We start from the raw sequence: 13,612 nt of genomic DNA on the forward strand, positions 1-13,612 counted from the left end.
AAGTCCGTTTAACGCTTTTAATGTCCGTTTTGCTTTCTCTTTCTTTTTTTTTTCTCTCACTCTTATACTCTTTATTACACACACACACACACACACACACACACACACACACACTGTCTGTCTGTCTGTCTCTCTCTCTATCTCTCTCTCTCTCTCTCTCTCTCTCTTTATTTTTTTTTCTTTTTCTTTCTTTCTCTCTCTCTCTCTCTCTCTCTCTCTCTCTCTCTCTCTCTCTCTCTCTCTCTATGAGTATGTGTGTGTGTATTTGTTTGTGTCTGTGTTTGTGTCTGTGTTTGTGTCTGTGTTTGTGTGTGTGTGTGTGCGTGTGTGTCGGTGTGTGTGTGTATGTACTATTGCACGTATATGTAGAAGTCTAATCTAATGATAAAATGTAAAAATTTTTTTTAGTTTTAATCCATTATTTAAATAAAGACATCCCTCAATATGGCATTAATTGGGAGGCCAGTGACGTCAATGACAGGACTGACATTCTAAGAGGAACTTGATTATAAACATATCCTGATCATAGCTGACAAATGTAGATCTATTTTAATTTCGTTTCATCTCATTCTTGAATAAATTTACAAAAATAGAAAGTAAACATCCGTCAGTAATGAATTTATCTTGATTAGATTATAATAAATTTCTTTATTACATGTAAAACGCATTGCACTTAAGAATGAGAGGCTCTGCATTGAGCCTCACATGGAACATTTTTATCATTATTTTTTAAACCATAGAATAAGTAATTATCTTCAAAACACATTGCATTATTTCATTAGTATGTTTATTTATATTTTTCTATTTTACAATTGACTGTCTAATAGTGCATCGTTTCTGGTAATGCAAACTAACGACAGACCTGGTTAATTTTTTTTCCTCATCTTATCACATTTCAAACGGAAACATTTTGCGGCTATGTGGTCTTGTTGTATGACACTCGCTTTCGAATCGGAAGGTCCTGGGTTCGAGCCTCATTCGCCGCATAATTGAGTCCTTGGAAAAGGCTCTTTACTCACATTCTCTCACCGAACTCAGGTGTAAATTGAGTACCCGGCCGTTAACAGCGTTGTCTTTGTCGTGGAAAAAATGTAAAATCGCCTAACAGGCGCCATGTCTCGTTCCATATGTTACGTGTTGCTGTCGGTCAGGGAGCCTTTGTTAAGCGCTTTGAGAACGTTTAGTGGATGCTGCGCTATATAAAAGCTCTTTTTTGTTTTAAATTTTGAGATTTCAAAAAAAGGCCTCTTCATTAGAAATTACACCCATTTTTACACATGAGTGTGATGACAGAATGCGAGTTAACAACCATTTCCAATAAATACAGCTTTACTTACACGGATCTACCGATTAAAATGAATATGGCTGAGTGCCGCGCTGAGGACCGGACCGAGGACCGGTCCCACGGTCTTTTAGCTGTGAACCGTGGTCCAGTCCCAAAGAGGAAGACCGCCGGCGGTCCTCACTTCTTATCACCTTTCAACGGTCTCGCGCCATACTACTTCCCCAGCGATTCGTTGCCTCGGTCCTTTGCCTATCTTCCACCAATCACCACCCATCCCACTTAATTAATCGCACCCACCCCCCTTTGCCATACACTAAACGACACAGACGACCATAGAGGCAGACGACCACCTCCCTCCACTCCGCAAACCGCCCTTTCGTGTGTGAGATGGGGGGAACAGGAGGCGCACGCCTTGGACGATTCCATTATACGGGGTAAATTTCAAAATTTACTACACCATAATGATCGCAATGACAATGATCTATGATGAAGGCATGACCCCTCTTCTCTAATGGGTTATTGTTTGAAATGTATGTGACTACTAAAGATGTGTGTGTGTGTGTGTGTGTGTGTGTGTGTGTGTGTCGAACCTAGCAAGTTGCAAGTCTGATTTTTTGTTTTCTTTTGTCCATCTCTTGTCGCCACTCCTTTCTATCGCATTGTTGTCATTTAAAATAATACAATAATATTAAAATTTCGTTTGGTGTTTTAACTAATCAAGTAATATGAGTTTCATTAGTTTCTTCCGTCCAAAAAAAAACAGTTATAACGTCTGTATTTTTAAAAGGTCCAATAGAATATTTGGGGACCCCGATAGCTCAGTTGATAGAACACTCTCTTTATACGCAAAGGGCCAGAGATCGATCCCGGGTGCAGTCGATTTTTTTCTGAATCCCTGTCTACTCAGCAATGAATGGGTAGCTGAGTTTGTTAGATCTGGCGAAAAGTCACCATCGACCCCTCTTATCACCTCATCCACCCCCTCTTATTATAACTTCACGTCTCTCTCTTACTCTTCAATGCTCGCTGCCCTCTAATGTGTGTGTGTGGGGGGGGGGGGGGAGGGGGGGGGGGTAGGAGTTGCGTGTGTGTATCAACGCCACGAACAACTCGATCAACGCCTTGGGCGATGCCATTATCTCCGTTAATGGGGATAAATTTCAAATTTTATTAAATTATCGAAGTAACAATGAAGTACGGTGAGCAAATAAAGAAGGCATCACCCCTCTTCTCTAATTAGGTTACAATTTGAAATGAGTGTGACTACTCCGTGTGTTTTACTCCTGTAGGCCACGGTTTTCATCGTGTAGCGGTCTTTAACGGTTCAAGAATGAACGGACCGGTCTAGAGACCGGTCCTTGCGGTCTTCATTTCCCAAGGACCGTAGGACCGTGGTCCTTAAGCTTGCCAAGGACCGCCCCGCACTGCTGGGCGGTCTCTATAGACGCTTGCCGTGAATGTGTGTGTTACTTCGAGTGTGTTTGTTTCTCGTATCCTGTTAGTAATTTAATTTGTTTCCATAAATCTCTGTCCAGTGCAAGTGTTCTTAGCCTTTGAATGTCATCATGTGGGTTAAGGTGCTAAGGCAATTGGATGTTTCCTTGTGTTGTTGAAATCAGTTCTTCGGTTGTTGTTGTTGTTGTTGTTGTTGTTGCTGTTGTTGTTGTTGTTGTTGTTGTTGTTGTTGTTGTTGTAAAACCGATTATAAGGTGAGTCTTATATCTTCAGATCATTGCAACTTTAAGCGATATTACATTTTTTTTTCGGACACAGACAACGCTGTTAACGGCCAGATGAAACGGCCAGGTACTCATTTTACACCTGATTACGGTGAGATAATGTGAGTAAAGAGCCTTCTTCAAATACTCAACTATGTGCCGAGCAAGGCTCGAACCCAGGACCTTCCGATCTGAAAGTGATTGTCATACCACAAGACCACATAGCCGCACATTTTAAAGATTTGTCCAGAAACCTCATCTTTCAAATTTCGTCTATTGAAGTGACCCTTGTCCTTCGACAAATTCTCAAACCTGGGACCTCAAGAGAGTCTTCCAGAAAGTCTAACCTGTGACAAGATCAAGTGTTTTCCAAGGACTCAACTAAATATGCGCCGAGCGAGCGAGGCTCGAACAAAGGACCTACCGTTCATTTTTAAACGTTTTTTTAAGTACTAGTTTTTCGCCCAAAATTTTTTCATGTTTTTACAGTGTACTGCAATTGGATTCAGTAGTCTGATGTCACGCCGCCCGGCAACGGCGGCCATCTTGGTTCTAAACAAAGAAAATCATGACTTTTTATTCTTCATGCTGGCTAGAACTTTTCATATGCCTTGTGATCAGAATGTGTAAAAGTCAAAACATGATCACATTTATGCGTTTTTTCCCCTCTGGATACGCTTTTATGCACGCCGGGGAAATATTTCATACGGGCGTCCGCCATTGTTCCGATAGTTTAGAGCCAGTGTTACTACGTTACCATGCGTCATTAGGAAGGAAGTGACTTTACGACTGTTGAAGACTATTTCGTACCACGATGGTACCATCTCTACCTATTGGTAATGAGACCACCGTCTCATTGCGATATCGTATCATTACCAAAACATTCTTGCTCAGGGCTGACCAAGATAGAAAGGTAAAAGTCTAAGATTGACCAGCAGACCAGTGGGCACCTGTAATGTAAACAAACATGGTGGTAGTGTTTCCATCACCCATTTTAAACGCCCCACCTACCACCTACCTTCTGCAATGGAATATTCCTCAGTAAGTGTCGATATTATCGCGGTTCCCATCCCACTTAGTGCCAACCGCTAATGACAATAAGCACTTTGGGATCATGGAAAGTAATGCGTAACCGTTTACGAAACACTAATAAAATCTATTTTTAACACCTCCCAACATCAACTGATTTGTAGATGTTCTCGTGGATGTATGTAATGTATTTATGTGGTAAAATATGATTAAATGACAACTGCTTTCTTTACGAATAAATTTTGCTATTGTGATGAATCTAAATTGTTGCATTGATTCCTAAAGGCAGCCATTATCTCTCAAATCGCTATTATCTGGTATAATTTTAACAACCCTTCTTCTCAAGAGGAGTCATTGTCATAAGAAATGAGTAAAAATATGTGAGTGAACGTATCTTACTAATATTCTTTTGTTATTGACTGCTAAAAATTCAAAACTTACTTTTCCTGAACTCCAAAAAGAATGGAACAACTTTTCTTTTAATATTTTGGCTTGCGTAAAATATATGTGGACCAGTGTTTCGGTTTGTTTTCTTTCTTTCTTTCCTTCTTCTTTTTTTGGCAGACTAACGTAATAAGAAAACAATCAAAGTTAACCAGAATATGTTGACCTACATTCTATAACAGTGACTTTGTTGCTGGGTCTTATTATGAATCAGTAGAATCGATTAACTTTAAAATGGTAAATAAGCATTGATCTACATGAGAGAAAAATATACTGATATATCGAGGTCGTCCTCAGTAATTCATTCATCGTGTTTTGTTGATAAGGGGGAAACCTGAAACGTCTACAGTACATTCATCCTGTTTTGCTGATAAAGCGGAAACCTGAAACATCCACAGTCTGTCTTCGTCTAATAAATTGAAACTTACATCCAATAAAAAAAAAAATTAAAAAAAAAATTCCCTTTATTCATCCCCAAGGGGAAATTTGTCTTTAGGGTCTATTCCAAGTTAAGACTGGAATAACCCAGGCGTCAGCCGCAGAGCAGCGCCGCAAAGTGAGCTAGGGCGAGGTGACTTGCTCAAGGTCACACAACGCAGCGGCGGGTGATTGAACTCGGTACCTTTCGGGTAGGAAGCAAAGACCGTACCGCTGAGCCACGCTGCCCCTTCTTATATACTTATCTTTCCTTTTTCTTTCGAGCTTCAGGCAGCCACATGAGAAGAGAATGAAAGCAAGTTTAACGCTACATTAATCGAGATAAATAACCGGCATCGAGGAATGTAACGCCTTGTAGATCCATCATTGCATTGATTAAATATGAGAAAATCAACAACGGCCAAAAATAGAACAGGATTTTAATCTGAGATCTACAGTGAGAAATTGGTGGACATAAAAGTAGGGTTGGGGGGGGGGTGCATTAAAAAAAAAAAGAAATCATTGTTTCGTAGACCAGATAATGAGCCACATCCATATCAGTCTTACGCTCTATTTATTGAGCTATCTGTCGCAAGTTTAACCTGAAACGTCTACAGAACATTCATCGTGTTTTGCTGATAAAGCGGAAAACTGAAACGTCTACAGTATCTGCCTTCGTCTAATAAATTGAAGCGTACATCCAATACTTATCTTTCCTTTTTCTTTCGAGCTTCAACCAGCAACATGAGAAGAGAATGAAATCAAGTTTAACGCTACATTAATCGAGATAAATAACCGGCATCAAGGAATGTAAGGCCTTGGTGATCCATCATTGCATTGATTAAATATGAGAAGATCAACAAAGGCCAAAAATAGAACAGGATTTTAATCTGAGATCTACAGTGAGAAATTGGTGGACATAAAAGTAGGGTGGGGGTGCATTTAAAAAAAAAAGAAATCATTGTGCGGCTATGTGGTCTAGTGGTATGACACTCGCTTTCGGATCGGAAGGCCATGGGTTCGAGCCTCTCGCTCGGCGCATAGTTGAGTCCTTGGAAAAGGCTCTTTACTCACATTCTCTCACCGTACTCAGGTGTAAAACGAGTACCTGGCCGTTAACAGCGTTGTCTTTGTCCGAAAAAATGTAATATCGCCTAACAGGCGTCATGTCCCGTCCTACATGTTAAATGTTGTTGTTGGCCAGGGACCAGTTGTAAATCGCTTTGAGCACGTTTAGTGGATATTACGCTATATAAAAGCTCAATTTATTTTTTTTCGTAGACTAGATAATGAGCCATAACCAAATCAGTCTTACGCTCTAATTATTGAGCTATCGGTCGTCCACTTCCTTTGAATAAGATATGTCTGTGCCCATCGCCTCATTCCAGTAATATATGATTTACCTGATGCCGAAAAGTGAATCTAAATTTGCATTGAAATCACATTACACAATTTTGAACTAATGCGCTAGGAGCTTCCATCCAATCTGTTGGGTTTTTTTTTTCTTTATGAAATGTATAGATTCAATCCAACGGATACATTTTATATACGTGAGTGTTTGTATGTGTGTGTGTGTGTGTGTGTGTGTGTGAGTAATATATTTATGTACAGTGTGTATATGGATGTGTGTGTGTGTTTGTGTGAGTGTGTGTAATTGGATGCGTGTGAGCTTTTGTTCGTATGTCCGAATCTGCAGTGTGTAATGTTTTTTACTGATGGTCAATGTGAAGCGCTTCGAGGCTTCGGCATAAGCTCTATATAAATGTACATTTATTATTATTTATTATTATTATTATTATTATTATTATTATTATTATTATTATTATTATTATTATTATTATTATTATTATTATTATTATTATTATTATTACATTTTAGTCTATAAATTAAATAAATGTGTTAACTTTTTTTATCCTAACGACTTAATACCGGTTTGAAACGATGGGTCACAAATATCTAGTGTGCTACCTCAAGAATTCCTTAAAACAATAATCTAGGAAGTTAAGAGAAAGCGTCGTTAAATTGCACCCATTAGACAAGTCAAGACAGAAACTCTCATTCACACACAAGACACAGAAATACCAGAAAAGATCTCAAGAGGGGTGAACGACTGGTGAACATGACGGCAAATCTTGCGCTAATGTGCTTTTTGATGGGCATGCTAAGGTGCTTAGCGTGTTGCATGGAACAGAAGTGCAATAAATCAGACGAGATAATAAACTGACATAAGATAACTATATGAACTTGTGGTTAATGTGCTTCGTGCTTCGAGATTTTGAGAGAGAATGATATTGCAACATTTCAAGGAACTTGTGTTTGTAAAACAGGAGGGCTAATGTTGATTATGAACGCATGCCAGATACCTGTCTGGTATTTTCATTCTGATAAAGCATTGTCATCTTTTTAAAAAACAAATTGTTATATAGTCATAAAAATATCATCGTTTGATCTGTCAAAATATAATAAATAATAGTATCTATCTTTTTGATGTTTCCATTTAGAACTTATGTTAATTGATTATCCCCTTTCATGAAAAGATGTTTAGGACTGTGGATGGGAGATAGGGAAAATAGTTTTAAAAATTGTCACTTGGTTTAAATTGTATTAATTAAACACCTTATATAATAATATCCAATAAATGATATAGCACTCTATGTCTTAAGACATAAATTTGTTCATATGTAATGTAGAGCGTGTTTAGTCGAAAAACTACACTTAATTGAATCAAAAAGTCTTGGTTTTAAATCAGGTGGAAATACTGAAATATTTGTGTTATATCTCGGAATAATAAATTTTCGACTCTTAATGTTTTAACCTTTTGTCAGACAACCCCCCCCCCTCTCTCTCTCTCTCTCTCTCTCTCTCTCTTTCTCTCTCTCTCTCTCTCTCTCTCTCCACACACACACATACACACTCTCTCTCACTCTCACTCTCTCTCTCTCTCTCTCTCCCTCTCTCTCTCTCTCTCTCTCTCTCTATCTATCTATCTATCTATCCATCTGTTTATCTCTGACACAGACGCACAAGCACTTACACAAGCATTGAAATAGACACAATCTTATCATCCATCTGGTCAAATACACTTCTCAACGTTGCTTGACTTTATATCAGAATGAAACACGACTATCAAACAGCTTGGCAACCGAAACAAATAATCCACAGGCAAGTTCTGTTGACCGTTTATCTAATATTTTTAAAATGACTCTAGATTTAGCGAAAGTACAATTTATTGGAAATATTGGATCAATTAATTGATCACTTCATCAAATTACCAAGCAATAGGGGTATCAAGGTTTAATAATCTTCTTTTAAATATTTATATAATCCTATGTTATTATATTTACCCCTTTTTACAAATTTATATCATTCCCGCTTACGAAACACAATATCTCAAGGATCTAAACTCTGAGCTTTAAAGATGTACAATTATCGGACGAAGAAGAAGAAGAAGATGAAGAAGAAGAAGAAGAAGAAGAAGAATTGGAAGAAGAAGAAGAAGAAGAAGAAGAAGAAGAAGAAGAAGAAGAAGAAGAAGAAGAAGAAGAAGAAGAAGAAGAAGAAGAAGAAGAAGAAGAAGAAGAAGAAGAAGAAGAAGAAGAAGAAGAGAAGAAGAAGAAGAAGAAGAAGAAGAAGAAGAGAAGAAGAAGAAGAAGAAGAGAAGAAGAAGAAGAAAAGAAAAAGAAGAACAAGAAGAAAAGAAGAACAGCAAAGAAGAAGAAGAAGAAGAAGAAGAAGAAGAAGAAGAAGAAGAAGAAGAAGAAGAAGAAGAAGAAGAAGAAGAAGAAGAAGAAGAAGAAGAAGAAGAAGAAGTGGCGGTGGAACAAAATGTCACTGTAATAAAGCAAACATTTTCAGAAAGAGATCCTCTACATGTTTATTTTTATTAATTTCTCTCGCTGGCAAGGGAACTTGGCTTCTTCTATTATATTGTTTTAACAATGGTTTAGACTTATTCCTTATTCCCTTTATAAATCCACATATCAATAATGAAAGTTGATTGAAATAAATGGGTCATTCTTCTACGACAATGTACTTAATCGAATAGATTTTTTGGAGGGGGGGGGTGGGATGGGGGGTTGTTTGGTTTTTGTTGTTTTGTTTTTGTTTTTTGTTTTTTTTGTTGTTTTTTTTTTGTTTGTCTGTTTTGTGTATTTTTTTGTTTGTTTTTTTTTTTTTGTTTTGTTTTGCTTTCTATTTTATTTGTTTTTGTTTCTTGGTATTTTTTTGTTCATGTTTTTTCTTTTCTTTTCTTTTTTTTTTTTTTTTACCTTTCCTATTTTGGAATTTCTATACTTTGTGTTGTGTCAAAATGTAAGGAAAGTAGTATAAGGAAAATGTGTTAGGAATATTTTTTTCTATTCTAAAAAAATGTAGATCCTCAGACCAAAAGATCCGAAGCTTATCGCCGTTACTGTAGCATTATATAGACGTGTGAATTGCTTGCTATCCTAAGATAGGACGCTAGTCTATAGCAGATTTCGTACCGCCTGATCTAAAATTCTCATCTACTTTTCACTCCTTTAAGGAGAGAGAGAGATAGAGAGAGAGAGAGAGAGAGAGAGAGAGAGAGAGAGAGAGAGAGAGTAAAGGAAGAAAATGAGAGAGAAACAGAGAGAGAGAGAGAAAGAGAGAGAGAGAGAGAGAGAGAGAGAGAGCGAGAGAGAATGAGAGGTCTCCATATTAAACCAATAGTTTGTCCCTTTGTTTGAGAGCTTGAAGTCTCATGTTTGATTGTTTTGAAAAGAATAGGGTCATTTTTTTTTAATGATTAAAATTTAAAGGACGAGTTTCTTGGCCAAAATTATATGAATGTGTTTTGTTTTGTTTGTTTTGTTTTTTGTTGTTTTTTTTTTTATGGCCGCAGTATGGGATGATGCAAGACTAGTTAATCTTCGTACTTTGGCATGGTGCGATATCAACATTGTTGGTATCGTTTAAGTGACACTATCTTTTACAGAAAAGTGAGTGGAGCAGGCACTTATGTTGGTGACAACATTGGCGGTGATGGGGGTTTGAACCCGCGACCTTACTAGTACAACAACTCCGCCAGGCCGGTGAGAGCTTCACTCTACCGTATGTGCTCCGCGAAAACATTTTTATTCTCTATTGTCTTCTGGCACTTTCCTACTCATTTCATCTCTTGTTGTTACTATCGTTTACATTACTTTTACTCCTATTTTCTCTATTCCCTCATCTCCTCCCTCCTGTCTCTCTCTCTCTCTCTCTCTCTCTCTCTCTCTCTCTCTCTCTCTCTCTCTCTCTCTCTAGGTCTTTCCTATTGGCCTTTCCTGTTTATCCAAATATTTGCTCCTGTTGTTTTCATAATTGTCTCTAAATTATAAACTCAGCTCACACACAATAATTTTTTTTAATCTATCATTTGAAAAGCTAACAAACTGCTAGACTGTACAGCAAATATTAATATAATACTAACTTAACGTAACGAGGGATGGAAAATATTACAAGTAAAAAGTCATGAATGGAGGAAGCGTGTTTGCATAATTTTAACTTTAACAAACCTCAAAGCCACTTTTGATATAATCTAAAATGTGTTGATAAAGGTGAAAGACTTCAAAGACGAGCGGCGTAGGATATAAAGTGTCTTTTAACTAATAATAACAATCCCATATGCGTGAAATTCTATCTCAAAGGTGAGACCTGAAACCGACAAACATTAATGAATGAATGAAAGAAAATTGACTTTGCTTTTTAGTATTTTTAACTCACCTGTCTTTCCTACACCTGCTCCGCCCAAGATAAGGATTTTAGCATTCGTGAAGCGTCTTTGGGCCATGTGAATTAGCACTTTGAAAGAAGTATACGTGATGAAAAACGCTGTTGATTTAAATCGTGATAATTGCTTGACGTGATGGTTGATAATAGGTCAAGAGGACGTGATATTTGAATGAAGCACTTTGCACGATGGGTGTTGATAATATTCCAAAGAATGCGATGGTATACGATGGAACAGGATGAATTACTGTTCTTAATATATGTATATAGGTCTGTGGTCATAATATGTTGGATTTAGAATGAGATAATTGTATTATTATGCTGCCATGGTCTTTTCTGAAAATAAAATGTTTTAATCAAATTTGATGTATTGATTTTTGGAATATGATTATCTATTATTTCAAAGAGATTTTGTAAAATCGCGATAGCTTTTGAACATTATAAGCATCAAAAAGATAAAAATGCGTGTACAAGTAATACTTCAGATCCCATCTTGACTCCACATTAAATGGGTAATTAATCATTGGTTTGTAAACATCTAAAAAAAGGATTTGCCGATAAATTACAATCGTCTTGGGAGAGAAATAAATAATAATTGTTTTTCCATTTAACGAGATCTAAACTATATAACATCTAAAGTGTCTGAAACCGGGAATGAATCTAATTCGATTCACATTAGGATACCTAATACCTCATTTATTACTAAATAAACAACCTTTTTCTCATTTCAAAGAACTTGGAAGTTCCTATAAAAACCACTTCTCTATGCTAATCAGACATTTAGGTGATCTATCATCTCAATCAGATTCCTTTTCAGGGTAGCTACCCTACATGCCAAAATGTGAATTGGAAATCAAAATTATTAGAAATATGAAATGTTCATTTTAAAATGTAAAAATACTGTTCAATATTTTCAATATAACAGAGGGTAAATGTTGCTGCTCGAAGCTCGAAGAAATAAAATAATAACGTGAAGTTGAATGTAAGCTTCAATTTAATTTTTAAAAAAACAGATCAAATGAACGTTTCGGGTTTCCCCTTTATCAACAAAACAGGATGATTGAAACACCACAGATGAATGAGATGATGTGGTAGTGGCGTAGTTAAGATGAATAATCATCTTAACTGCGCTACTACCACATCATCTCATTCATCTGTGGTGTTTCAATCATCCTGTTTTGTTGATAAAGGGGAAACCCGAAACGTTCATTTGATCTGTTTTTGTAATTAAATTGAAGCTTACATTCAACTTCACGTTATTATTTATATCAATATAACAGAGACACTTAACTCAAAATGCATATCGTTGGCTCGAAAGCAAACTTATTTTCAGCATCTAAATCACCCCTTTGAGACAGCTGTTACATAATATGTCCTTCTAATCAATTGAGTATTTATCAAGATTACTAAAAAAAAAAAAAAAAGAAAAAAAAAAGAACTTCAGTTTCAGTGGGGTAGCGTGGTTCAGCGGTACGGTCTTTGCTTCGTACCCGGAAGGTACCGAGTTCGATTACCCGCTGCTGCGCTGTGTGGCCTTGAGCAAGTCACCTCGCCCTAGCTCAATTTGCAGCGCTGCACTGCGGCTGTGGCTTGCATTATTCCAGTCTTCCCTTGGAATAGACGCTAGAGAAAAATGTCCCCTAAGGATAAAGGGAATTTTATTAATTGTTTTTTTTTTTAATTTATTAGAGTGTCATTGATGCAAGACTTTGAACTTATAAAGAATAGAATAATTTTTTGCGGTTATATTTACTACGGACGGCTATGTGTTCTAGTGGCATGACACTCGCTTTCGGATCGGAAGGTCCTGGGTTCGAGCCTCGCGCTCGGCGCATAGTTGAGTCCTTGGAAAAGGCTCTTTACTCACATTCTCTCACCGTACTCAGGTGTAAAATGAATACCTGGCCGTTAACAGCGTTGTCTCTGTCCGAAAAATTGTAATACCGCCTAACAGGCGTCATGTCCCGTCCTACATGTCAAATGTTGCTGTTGACCAGGGATCCCTTGTAAAGCGCTTTGAGCACATTTGGTGGATATTGCGCTATATAAAAACTCAATTTTTTATATATTTTTTTAAAAAGACACTAATTAACCCTCTCCTTACCACCAACAGCAAAATCGTAACATTTGTTACGACACAATTTAGGGACATTTTATTTTATTATTTTGAGTTATTTTTGCACATCACAATGTTCTTTGTTTAATTAATAAGAACCTAATGTTGATTGTATCTAGAGAGATTGTTTGAGTTTTAAAAATCCATTTTTCTGCTGGGTAAGCCTGCCATTTTTGTGCAAATACTGAAAATGATCGGTAAGGAGAGTTAACCTTGGTATTATATTGACCGTTTTTTTAAACCATCATTTATCTATGATATTTCATTTATTCTCTTCAAAATTAATCAAAGGTATCGCGAATTTTTTATTCTCATAAATTGTCGTAAAACAAAGGGACAGACACATCTGTAGTCATAATACATCGAATCATCACTTGACTACATGCAAACAATCTCACTTTTTTCATACCATACTAAGTGTAATATATTCCAGAAGAAGAAAGCATTAACACCCTGCATGCAGTGACTACTACAATATCACCTCAAAATACAGTTCCAATAATCCCAAATACTTTACCTGCCCCTCCTTGCTTGTACGCGGGAAATGCAATCACAATCACCTTTTCCTTCCTAACTACTCACGCTTACATACTACTGTATTCTATCTCCGCACGTGCGAGGCGTGTGGCCGAATAAGTAGTTTTATCATAGGAATCTTGTTTAAACATCGTTATAGTTAAGACAACAAAAACATTGTGGCTGTTTTTTTTTTTTTTCTTCTATTATATTTACTTTCGTGAATTTTCAGACAATATGCTGAGAAAAGGTGTAAGTAAACATACACTTTAACGCAGATTTTCAACAACTAGATTCAATAGTCTGATGTCACGTTGCCCAGCAACTGCGGCCACCGTGGTTCTAAACAAAGAA

At 36.9% G+C, this 13,612-nt stretch overlaps 1 protein-coding gene across 1 annotated transcript in view; it reads right to left on the minus strand.

Moving 5' to 3' along the window:
* The window catches only part of LOC144969461 (ras-related and estrogen-regulated growth inhibitor-like), a 69,488-nt gene extending 56,249 nt beyond the window's left edge, over positions 1–13,239 (minus strand). The window contains exons 1-2 of the mRNA XM_078908582.1: positions 13,152–13,239; positions 10,621–10,962 (exon numbers count right to left, since the gene is read on the minus strand). The gene's annotated coding sequence lies outside the window, so the exon portion shown is untranslated. The remainder of the gene's footprint in view (positions 1–10,620; positions 10,963–13,151) is intronic.
* Between the last annotated feature and the right edge of the window lie 373 nt (positions 13,240–13,612).

Source organism: Berghia stephanieae, chromosome 3 (genome assembly GCF_034508935.2).
Source record: "Berghia stephanieae isolate SIO BIC M18660-M18661 chromosome 3, UCSD_Bste_1.3, whole genome shotgun sequence".
Classification (NCBI taxonomy): Eukaryota; Metazoa; Mollusca; class Gastropoda; order Nudibranchia; family Aeolidiidae; genus Berghia; species Berghia stephanieae.